Source organism: Gavia stellata, chromosome 5, assembly GCF_030936135.1.
Source record: "Gavia stellata isolate bGavSte3 chromosome 5, bGavSte3.hap2, whole genome shotgun sequence".
Taxonomy (NCBI): domain Eukaryota; kingdom Metazoa; phylum Chordata; class Aves; order Gaviiformes; family Gaviidae; genus Gavia; species Gavia stellata.
The window spans coordinates 33,554,227-33,567,032 of record NC_082598.1 but is presented as its reverse complement, the minus strand read 5'-3'; the positions used below and the strand labels follow the sequence as shown (position 1 = coordinate 33,567,032).

Sequence of the window (12,806 nt, the reverse complement as noted above, 5' to 3'; positions counted from 1 at the left end):
ACACTTTTTTTATATTGCTTCTTAGTGTTGAGTGCAGCTGTTGACAATAACAGGCAAGACACCTCCATAATATACTCCAGAGTAAATCTTCTACGGATACTGCTATTTCAAGTATCCAGTGCAATTAAAGCTACCATACGCAGGGGAACAGAAGAAGAGAAGAGCATAATTATTCCTCCAGAGTTACAGAAGTACTATACGGCATTAAGTTCACACCTCATGAGAGTTTATAGATGTCAGGAGTTTCTATATTTACCATCCAGCTGATTTACATGTAAACTTAGCAGTACAAAACTATAAGTGTTCTAAATTATTACATCTTTGTGTTACGCTGTCAAACCTTTTAACAGAAAATATGCTGCTGCTATCTGAAAACTTTTTTTAGCAAACTCCTCTGTGGAATCAGTATCTTGAAGAAAATGTAAGTATCTTGAACTTTTTTTCAGAGATGAAAAAACCAAACCCAAGCTGTTTCATAAAAGGAACAGCAATCATATAGCTAACTTCTCCCAGTATGTTAAAATAGGAATGCAGCACCTTATCAATGAAATATCCCAAGCTGCCACTGTCGTCACAATTGTTGTCATTTCATACAGTATCCCTCAAATTCTTCAGGTGTCAAACTAAGGAAAGGCAACAAGCAGCACATGGTTTAACTAATGTCTATGCTTCCTTTTAACAACAAGAAAACAGCCAAATAAATTTTGTTTTTTCAGTGAGGCAACTAAACACAAAGACAAGTTGGGAGATGCCTGCAGTTGCTGTCTGCTAAAAGAGAACTGTCCTCAACTACAAATGGAAATTGGTTTTCCAAAACCTTTCTAATAAAAGGTTTCTGATTTCAGCAATTAGAAGCAAAGGCACATTTATATCGGGCAGTCAAAAATCTGGGCTTACTTTCCTTCAGCTTTCCAAACAATGTCCTTAAAAAATAAAACATTAGTAAGACTACTGCAGTGAAACAAAATTTTAAGGCCTCAGTTGTAACGAAGAGATTAAATTATGTTCGTAAAATAGACACATCAAAAATGAATGTGTCTAGAAGAGGTCAAACAGTTTCTATTTGGAAAAAATAAAACAAAAAATCACATGTATAACCACAATGTAACAGAAGACTCACAATTTCTTGATTTCATATATGGGAGTCTTAGTACTTCAATACTTTATCTAGGACATTTTAACCAGCCTGCTAGAAGGAAAAAAGACTATTGGCTGTGTAGTTCTCTTTCTGGACGGGCTCTAGTCTTTTTGAAATTGTTGCTTTTCTCTGTGTGTGTGTGTGTGTGTGAGAGAGAGAAAATGTTTCTTCTCAATGGAAAAAACTGTCATAGAAAGTAAGAGTAGTAGAAATGCTTATACAATCATTTAATTTTCAGTAGACTGATCTACATACAAATATTCTGCACTTCTGCCTAAGGAGCAGCTTTAAACCTGGTCTTTGTGTTTTTTATAATTTTCAAATGATTACCAAATTAAATATGGGGAGAAAAAAAATAAAATCTAAGAGCCAGACCTACAAACTCACCTCAGAATGACAGAAAAAAGCTGAATTCTCTTCTGATATACCCACATGCAAGCCAAAATATTTCTGTCCTATCTCACTGTTTGAATATTATGGTCTTACTGATCCTTCAGTAGTCCAGTGGCATTCAAGCTATGCCTTCATGTGGGATTTACACTTGTTTTGGTAGAGCCTGTAGTGACATAACTGATTATCCCTGTATTTGAAGTTTAATAATCTATCTTAGTTTTGATACATATGTTATTTTACCACTATTACAAACATGCTTTTGAATACATTCAGGTTGTAAGCATGAGTAATAAAACAATGTTTCTGCAAAGTCAATTTTCAGAAAAGAAACTTCTTCAAGGCCATACTACATATGCAGCATGTATAATCAATTGTAATCAGTCATAATCAATCATACATACTCAGGAGAATCTGTAGATAATGTATCACTCAAGAAATATCACCTTAGTTTTGATCACTGTTAGTATTTGGAGAGCATGTTGAGATTTTTTGCTCTCAAGAAATTCACACTATCTCAGGTACTACCGCTTAATATTTCACTTGAGACACTTAGAAAAGCATTTGCTAAATTCTCAGACACATATTTGAACATTATCTTAAGTACTCTATGCTACTATAAGTATAAAATAACATACTGCAAACGTGGAATTTTCAAGACACGCTTAAACTTCACTCATGCCAATACTCAGGTCTGCAAAACCTTAAGTTCTGCTTCATTTTACCCAATCTACAGTTTCCCTCTGACTATATAGCAATGCCAGTATTTCACGCTCTGTCTCAAAGTCATTGTAACCTGATATGAATACAGCCCGCCACCAAAAAGAGCAGTACCTCCCTAAAGGCTCAATACCCTGCATGCCCTTGCTCTGGCACTTTAAGTTCATTTTTCCAAGCGTCAAACTGGACGCTTGGAACTGCTCTGACAGAAAACTTTTTGTTTTGGTGGTGGTATTTTTTAGCCAGATAAATGCCTGGATCTACCCCACAAGAACAGTTACTTGTTTCAAAACCTAGGTCACAGGAACTTGCAGCTTATGGAAAAGAAAATACCACCTGTTCCAGCAGCAAGCTCCAACTACTTCAAGTTAAAGTGATGGGAAAACTGAAGGCTTAAGCATAATTTTATTCCAAGGAATAAAAATACCACTTTATTTTCAACTTTGTGGTTTTATTTGAAAGAATCGAAACAAGTTGTTTCTGCTATCGATCCAACATGAATTCAAACAAATGTATACAGGGCTTAACATGTATTAGATCACTGGTCCATACACTAAATGTCCAAATAAAAGCAAGGTTTGGCTGCAGAATACTCCAGGCACACACCTTAGCAAACTGACAAACAAAACCTTCTTTGGGAATATTATTTTTTGTCCAGATTTCTTGTTCAGAGCTTTCCATTTTCTATTACTGCTTATCAATTTATGTAACATACAGCAACTTTAAGTCTCTTGCATAAAAGCTGCAATTATTAGGAATTGATCAATATACTAATTAAAAGCCAAGCCATTCTAAAGCATGACCTCAATCTGCACCTCTTCAGGCATTCATTTAAGAAATTCGTCTCAGCACATGACTATGAAACGTCTTCTGTTTTCCCCAACATTACCAGATCATAATCCAGTGAGGCAAGTGTGAGAATTAGTGACACGAATTGTTCTTGATTTATTTTGTATTTATGCCCAGGTTAGGCAATCTTATTGTAGCAGCATTAGTATCAAATCCAATGGACACATGAACAAGACACAGAAAGTAGATGTTGAATACCTCAGGGAAGGTACTGTTGGTGAAGGACTGAACAGAATTCAGTAAGATTCCAATTTCTATTTGAAGTTTCAAGAGCTTATCCAGCCTAAATCTCTCTGTAATTATCAACAATCTTCAAAAACTTACATGAAAGTACATCTCTTTGACAAACAGAAGAGGGGATATTTTTTTATGCTTCTGTTTACTAATCCTCTTGGCAATCGTGCCTAGTAATTACTATGAGCTTGTATCATGTTATGGTTCTCTACCTTTTAAAAACTGGACATCGCCATTTCCTTCAAGCAGAATGTCACGAATCACCCAATAGCAGTATTATCTTAATTTTAGGCATAGCAGGTTAGCTCTGGTTTACCTGCACGTGTACACTGACCTACTTTGTTATTAGAACTTTTAAGGGAAAAAAAAGCCCCACAGCTGAAGCCAAGAATCTAGCTGGTAGCCAGAATTTCCATCCTTCCAACTTCACAATGCATGAAGTAAATAAAAAGAGGCAAGACTGAAGCTCATCAGCACTCACAAACAATATATTATCTTTTCCCTATTCTCAAAAAAATCTAAGCATTAATAGTTGTAATCAAACAGCTCATCGGCATCATCCTTCTGCCCTTCCTCCCTTAAACTCTGGTACCTTGTTGCTCCATATTTCACCTCCCACCCCCTGTCCTCCCGTGGCATACACCTGCAGGACTGCAGGGGGAACACAGCACCTTTTTGGGGTGCTGCTATGCACGGTCTTGGCTTCCATCTGCCCTCTGCAAAATCAAGAGCAGAGACTGTGTGGCTCTTCTAAGCTCAGTTTCAGTCATCTGAGGAGAAAAAAATTATCTTGGCCTATTTTCTTGCTGTTCCCTAACACAGAAATGTATATACGCACACCCAATTCTCACACAGAGGAGACATTTCAAAGCACTTTCTAAAGTCGATTAAGTGGATTCAGCACTTACATTGAAACCACCACCAGGCAAAGGAAACAGAGGGAAACATTTCCCATAAGAAAGCCCATTTTAACATCAGCTTATCAAAACAAGGTAAGTAAAAATTAAATTGAAGACAAATAGTAATTTGGCAGGGTACTTCTCTGAATGGAGAGTATCACTCTTCAATTACGTGCGCTTCCATTGTAAATCTATGCTACAAACATATTACAAACAGCCTAAAATAACTGGAAAAGGCCTCAAAATTTTCAAATTTATTATGCAAATGAAAATATGACCATAATGCTCTCTCACTAACATATTTCAAGGACTTAATATCACAGAATCACAGAATCACAGAATCACTACGGTTGGAAAAGACCTGTAAGATCATCAAGTCCAACCTGAAAAAACAAACAAACAAACAAACAAACAACCCACGCAAGCCAACCACCACACAACAACAACAAGGCACAACACACCAAAAACCAACCCACCCAACACCACACAGCACCATGCCCATCAAGCCACATCCCACAATGCCACATCCACACGCTCCTTGAATACCTCCAGGGAGGGTGACTCTACCACCTCCCTGGGCAGCCTATTCCAATGTTTCACTACTCTCTCAGTAAAGAACTTTTTCCTAATATCCAGCCTGAACCTCCCCTGGCGCAACTTGAGGCCATTTCCTCTTGTCCTGTCGCTCGTCACTTGGGAGAAGAGACCAACACCCACCTCTCTGCAACCCCCTTGCAGGTAGTTGTAGAGAGCGATAAGGTCTCCCCTCAGCCTCCTCTTCTCCAGGCTGAACAACCCCAGCTCCCTCAGCCACTCCTCATCAGACTTGTGCTCCAGACCCCTCACCAGCTTTGTCGCCCTTCTCTGGACACGCTCCAGCACCTCAATGTCTTTCTTGTAGTGAGGGGCCCAAAACTGAACACAGGATTCGAGGTGCGGCCTCACCAGAGCCGAGTACAGGGGCGCGATCACCTCCCTGCTCCTGCTGGCCACACTATTTCTGATACAGGCCAGGATGCTGTTGGCCTTCTTGGCCACCTGGGCACACTGCTGGCTCATATTCAGCCGGGTGTCGATCAACACCCCCAGGTACTTTTCTGCAGGGGAGCTTTCCAGCCACTCGTCCCCAAATATAATTCCTAAAAACTATTTTCTAGAAGTACTGCATTTAGAGAGGGCCATCTAAAACTGCAATAACACCATCACATGTCTCGCAGAGTAGTAGTCCTTTAGAGGAGCATTTTTAGTGTCCAAAACCCATTCCTATTTTGAGTTCATCTTTAATATACTGTGTCTATTGATGGAGACAAGTCAAAATGCCCTGAAAGTCTGGTGCTCTCACTGAAGGTTTCCCCATATGACTTGAACTTCGTTGAAGCATGGGCTTATCTCAATTTCTGGTCCCATGTTTGTCTTACTGGCTCTCTTACCTCAGAGATATGGTCTGTCTGAATTTGGTATAACATGAATTAACCTGTATGGCCTCCCAGTGAAATCCATGCAATAACTCTACATTGCTGTAACATTGCCTAACACAGGACATGAGCGCACAGAGTGACATTAAAATAACTAAAATTTTGCAGTAATTATGACCCCAAACTATCTGAAAATATCAATAAATGGTAATGATAAGGCTCAGGTTCAGTGGAAGTAAACTGCAGAAGATAAAACATGACATCATTATCCCTTCTATTAAAAAACACAAAAGAAATGTTCTTTGCCAAGTGTTAAGTCTCGCATTACATTAAGTCAGTAATTCAGAAGTTTTATTCTGTGGCAAAAGATCTAGTTTTCCCATAGAGACAAGCTTAAATACCACATACAGGATTTTTCACTTGAAAATTTGAAAAACTGATGCCCACAAGCTCATAAAGCTCTGCAGAAGTAATCCGCAAGAATCCATTATCACAACCCAGAGCAATACTCCGACTCCCAGATTCTGAGAATATCTACAAATAATGCAAAATATTTTACAAAACAAATAGGTAAAAACATACATGCTGTGTGTGCATGCATATGAGGCAAAAAGCTCCGACAGCATCACATAAAAACCCACAACTTTGCTGTGTTCCAAGTCAAATCAGTATTCTCTTGCTTTTTCCAACTAAGATAAAGGTGAAACTGTTTTAGCTAAAGAAGCCAACATTTACTACTAAAAGTACCTTTTGCTTGCAGTCAAAAATATGTTCTGTTACAGTAGTTTAATCTTTAACTAATTTATTTCAAGTGAGTGATTTTCTTTGAATTTTTGCTTGCAGAGTAATCTGTCTTCCATCAAGGAGAATCTGTGCAAATTATTAAAATAAAAAGGTTTTCAAAGCAATGCTGTTCCTTACTTCCTTCGTTTATATTTGACTTCAGGCTTATTTAATATGCTCCCATGTAGATAAAAGTAGCACAATTTTGTTTTCATGCTGGGTGGCCAAAAGGTTAAACGTCAAGTTCCCAGTGTGGGAAAATCCCAAAGTAGACAAAAACTGTTTTGATGCTTACTGAGGTTGTATTTCTAGCAGACTACTTAGATGTAGTACAGCCAACAATTCTGTTAGTTGATCCCGCTTCACTGAGATAAGGACATTATTATATTAAAATACTTACAGGCATAGGAAGCTAGAATGTGTTTAAAATGCTGTAAAAAGGTCCCTGTTCAAATACAATTCTGTTACAGGAAATCCTTGGGGTAACAATGTTTACCTGTAAGCACGGCTATTCCAGAAATTCTCCAAACTAAGTATTACGCTAAAATATTCTCCAAAAGTCCTTCTTACATTAGTTTCACGTGGAAGTTACTTAACCTCTAGCAGTTCTTCAAGAAGCTTCAGTCAGTGTGTATATCCTGCTATACATGTCCATATGCTTCACTCCATGCAAGACTAAAACATACTAGTAGCTGAATCTGTCTGCCCCAAACATGTATCCTCCTTAACATCTTGAGGAACACCGAATTAATGCTGAGAGGTAAACCTTCCTTTTCCTTCAGCATGGGTCCCACTACAGCTCGCTGGCAAGCAGTATCCTTCTCAGCATGATGACAGTGAGGAGCTTCAGATGTCATCAGCCAAAGAGCAAACCGTCTTCCTACATTTGGCAATTGACCTATGACATGAAATGCACAACGCTTATGAAAAAAGGTTAGCTATAAGTGGTTCTTGTAAAAATGATGCTTTACGCATCTCTTGGAACGGCATCCTCTTTGAGCAGGCAGGAGAATCTCCTCCCTAGGGGAGTCTGCCTTACTTTTTGGAGTTAAAGTCTTGTTCTTCATTTCACAGAGATGGAAATACGTGATGTAATCCACTTAGAAATGTGCTGTTACAAATAAACTTGACCTTGTGAGTATTTTCACAAAGAGAGAGTTTGTCAGTACTGCTGAGGTACTAGGAAAAAAACCTCTGGAAACATCTGAAGTATGCAGCTTTCTCCTCCTGGAAATGAGTGTGCCTTCAAGAAATGTGATAAAGTACATGTTCTGTGTCTGTCTCTCCCTGCCCCTCTTTTAATTCCTAAATCACCTCTGAAGGAAGTGATTCTCAGAGGATATTCCACAAAAATAGAGACCTGGAGTTCACTACGTTTACACAATGACAACATGATTATAGAAAAGATCTTTTTGGAGTGCAAAGAGGCATCATTGGTATTTCCAAGACCATTTTAATAAGCTTACAAAAGACACTGGAATTTTGGAAGCAGGGAACATCGATGCAAGGAACTAGAAGACAAATATGAATTCCTTTGAGAAATTCTGACACTGGATTTTGTTTTTCTAAAATTGTTATATTTCTCTGAAAAAACCCACGATACACAGTTGCTCCGAAAAGGTAAATACTTCATAAGCAGTATGTTCGATCAGGGCTCTTCTTGGGTCAATACTGTTCTCAGTTGTCAGTAAAGAGAATCTATATCAAAATAACAGTTCTTTCAAAGTTTCCTGCTCTGTACAAGCATCTCCTAGACTTTAAAGGAGCTGTCTGTTAGCAGAGCTCTCCCAGTCTTCATCAAAACCTTTGGACACAAAACCAGCAGCTCTGAGTGCAGTTCTGAAATGTTATGTGGCAGCAACCCTGGAATTAAAAATGTTGCTTTATTATAGAGTCCAAGATTTTGCTCCAGGTGATCACATACAAACCCCTAGTCCTCAGGACTGCAATTATTCTCAGAAAGCATCTGAGAAAAGGGAATCCTGTAGGAAGCTTAGCTTCATGCTGCTTCTGTAATAAATCTTACTCGCTACCAGAACACCTCCAATGATACGCTTGGTCAAGCAAGTATTTTTTTGTACTGACCACATAAGATTTGTCTGTTGAAAAAGTTTGTCACACCACTGACCCCATGTTGGTGACACATATCATCGCTTACTTGACTTCTAGCAAACAGCATCTTCTTATTCACCTGTACATAAATTCACAAATCTGTTACACATCAGGTTTCATACTGTAGGAGTTTTATAGAACAGGGGAGAAAGATCTGCAAACCATTCTGACACTGTTTCTCTAGGAGACTCAAACACAGGTTTTTTCAGGTACTCTCAAACAATGTACCTCATTTCTGAACTGGCCAAGAATGGGAAAGCGTCCCATCAACATCTGTGTAATCATCAGTGTTAATCCTGGAATATAAAAGTCCTTTTAAAATTTACTGGTTCCATCAGTAGACCATCAGTAAATACTAGATGACAGCAGCAGGACAAAGCAACTGACTATCAAGGTATATATGACAACCTTATATTCTTAAATATTTCATCACTATTACCAAGCATTATTTGGACCCTGATAGAATCTGAAGTAACCTGTAGGGATACTAACTGGGCCCAGCACAACTCTCAAGATACTTTCACAGGCCATATGAACATTATCTGGAAGCAGGTGACCTGCAAAAAGAAAGTTGTTCTTTGAAAGCCAAGACATAAAGTAGGTTAACGCCCCTTCTTAGTACTTAGAGAGGTCAGAAACCTATTCTGCTGTCTGCCGGAGCTGCCTAGATGAAACAAGAAGGCCATTCCACTTACTACACTTCTACAAAAATTCATCTCAAGAAACAAGATAGATATGTGGGAATTCAAGACTAGATACGTGTACGGGTTTTGGCTAGGATAGTTAACTTCCTTCACAGTAGCTGGTATGGTGCTAAGTTTTGGATTTGTGAACAAAACAGTGTTCATAACACAGAGATGTTTCAGCTATTGCTAAGCAGTGCTTGCACAGTGTCAAGGCTTGTTCTGCTTCTCACATTGTCGCCCCAGCAAGTAGGCTGGGGGTGTACAAGAAGTTGGGAGGGGACACAGCTGGGACAGCTGATTCCAGCTGACCAAAGTGATATCCCATAATATATGATATAGTGCTCACCAATAAAAGCTTTGGGGAAGAAGGAGGAAGGGGGTACTTTCGGAGTTAAGGTGTTTGTCTTCCAAAGTCACCAGTACACATTATGGAGCCCTGCTTTCCTGGAGACGGCTGAACACCTCCCTGTCAATGGGAAGCAGTGAATGAATTCCTTGTTTTGCTTTGCTTGCTCACGTGGCTTTTGCTTTACTTGTTAAACTGTCTTTATCTCAACCCACGAGTTTTCTTACTTTTACCCTTCCAATTCTCTCCCCCATCCCACTGCGGAAGGGTGAGCGAGCGGCTGTGTAGGGCTGTGTGGTGGCTGCCAGCCAGCGTTAAACCCCAACAGTATGGATGAGACAGCCATAGCTATCTTGAATACTCTTGAACACTTTGAATATCTGAATATTATTTTACATTGTGATACTGTTTTCATTTATAAAATTATTCTGTGTTAACCATTAAAAATAAAATTATCCATCATCAATTAATGTTTCAGAATGGATTTTTTTGAATGGAACCAAAAACTATGGGAGGAGATAGATTTTGTTCTGCCCACATCAGATCATTTTTAATTTTTTTAAGAATCTCCAGCAATTCCATGTTTTAAAGGAAAGAATTTCAGGTTTTGCAAGGAGTGGTCACTTTAGTGTCACGACTGTTTTTTTTTAGTGGTTGTTCTGTTACGCAGTAAGTTATGAGCCTATGCAAACCCTCATCCAAAAGTACTCATTTTGTTAGCTAAGTCCCCCAAAATTTCAACCTGCTATATGGTCATTCCAGGTCACAGCCCCAGGAGTGACACAAGAAACATTCAGTGTAATTGCTTCTACTAGCTGATGTAGATCTCTATAGCAAGACATTGAGAAGAGAGACACCACCTGCTTCTTGCTTCCAATGATCCAAGTAAAAAGCACCTGGGAAAAGCATCCTGCTGGAGGGAATATTAGGAAGAAGCATGCAAATGGAAATATTAGGATCAAGTAGACAAGTTTGGGTTGGATGGAAGGAAAAAAAAAAAAGATGATGTTGGATAACTTGCCTTGGTGGAATGAAAAGCAGACTGAGACTGGAAATGAAATGGGGACCTAGGGAAATAGGAAAGGGGTGGGGGAAGGACAAACCTAGAAAGCCCCAGAAAATGGTGTCAGACTTTGTGCATCAGGAATAAAGGAGAAATGTCTTTGACTCCTTCTTGACCTTCGAAAAGCAGCTGGAAAGGATCCCAAGATACTTGAGCCTCATCATTCTTTGTTGGTCAGTACATGATACGATCGTAAAAACCTAGCAAAATGTGCATTGCATTTCCATGAAACTGCATTCTCCACCCATTACTCCAAACACACTCTGCAATAGATCCAAGACCTCCAACCTTGATCCTAGTAACACTGACACTAATATGACTTTTCATGACAAAATTTTCTACTTCAAACATTACGTTTTTTAAACTGTTAAATGCTATTAAGTTGTTAAGCTCAGTGCTTAAAATTAGAAAGTAAAAAAGTTATTGTTACTCAGGCAACATGAATTCAGCCTTCTAATAAAGGACGTTACAATACAATACCATTGCACAATACCACGAATACCAATCAATGCAATTTGAACACAGTATTTGCATCCTTTTTTTCCCCGGAAGACACCTCTGAAGGTGTTTTGGAAACCTGTAATGAAAAAGTTGGTGCTCATCATAGGCCTAGAGAGCAATCATAAATGGAGTACAGATCGCAGATGGAGCTCATGGTCAAACTACTCTTTTGGTAGTTCACCAGCTTGATCTGGTCTCAAAGAGCAGTCTTTCCCCAAAGACCACACAAGCCCTTCTGCAGCGCAACAGTCAATAATAAAAAAAAGCACTACCTCAGACCAAAAATTCCAAAGCTATTTCATCCTCATTTTGGAGGGCTTGAATTAAAAGGATGTTTTTTCAGGAATGCTGAGCACTCAGATCTGCAATTTGAAATCAATGAGACCACTCGTTCAAAAATAAAAAATTGCAACAAGTATTCTGAGATGTCAGTCTGTGCATTTAGTCTAGCCACACAAATTGAGTGGACATATTTCAACTTAATCTTTCAAATTTTCTGCTATCCAAACGGAAAACTGAATTAATTAGAGCCTCTTTCCACACAGAAGAATAAGCACATTAATTTTTTCTTTCCCTTTTTTTTCCCCCTGGTTTTGTCTTCGAAAAATAGTTTATGCAGACATAGAAGATATCTTTTATACTTCTTTTTTTATTTTACATTGATTCAAATATAACCTTAAGTCTGACTTTGCAAGCTCAACGCTTTTATAGGGGTGTGTATGAAAATTCGTAATTACACATCACACTAAATTTATTGACTTTTCAGGAGTGCAGCAGCCCGTATTTCCCTCAAAGGAAGACTGAGAATTAAGACCAGCTAAGTAAAACAATGTAAAGTCCTCTCAAATCAAAACAGTATGAAAGGCTGAAAGAGTTTGTCTTTCGTCCTCTGTGCCATAGTAACACGCTCAAGACAACAAGTACGTGAAGAATCAAAAACACCTGGCTCAACTTCCCTTCATAAAGGATGCTGACCACAGAATCTGCCTTTCGGCTAACAACTCAGGGCAAAAGGGCTAACAACTTTCATACTTAAGCCCAAGGCCTTCATTGCAAAAATACAGATCCTCTTCGCAAACATATTACAAGATAAACTTGATCTACAGAAAGCAGGCCATTTGCACCACTGATTTCCAGTCTTAGCAGATACCATACTGACAAGCCACCTAACCATGGTCTGGACGTTTTTAGAAATACCTGATTTTTTAATGAAAAAACCCCCTATCATAACCATATGTTAAATACGGCACTGTGCAGGAGTTTCTCCCTACCATAGGAAACGTCATCTTCCAGGTTCACATCAACTGTTTTTCATTACCCATGGTTACTCAACCAATGTTTTCGCTGAATTAGTCCAACTGTAGCATTACTTACTTGCACCAAGCGCTACGCTATCAATTCTTATGAAGCTCGGCATAAACCTTTGACTCCGCAGAAAATTTTCTATTAGAAAGATAACTGTCTTAAAGAAGATGAACACAGGTTTTGCACTATCAGTAGCGGTTCCATTTTGAAGAAAATACTTTCTATTAACGAAAGACTTGATGAGGACAGCTCCAGAGAGGAAAAGCAGAGTAGGATGCACACGGTTTACACTTGGAGGCGCAGCGAAGGTGTGCCAACGCCCGCTGCCTACCACGACGCTTCAGTGACAGCTCTTCTCCCCTGAC

The 12,806-nt window shown here is 38.9% G+C and overlaps 1 protein-coding gene across 1 annotated transcript in view; it reads right to left on the bottom strand.

Annotated features, from left to right (window-relative positions):
- MICU3 (mitochondrial calcium uptake family member 3) overlaps nt 1–12,806 on the bottom strand; it is a 59,181-nt gene that overhangs the window by 45,983 nt on the left and 392 nt on the right. The gene's annotated exons all lie outside the window — the stretch shown is intronic.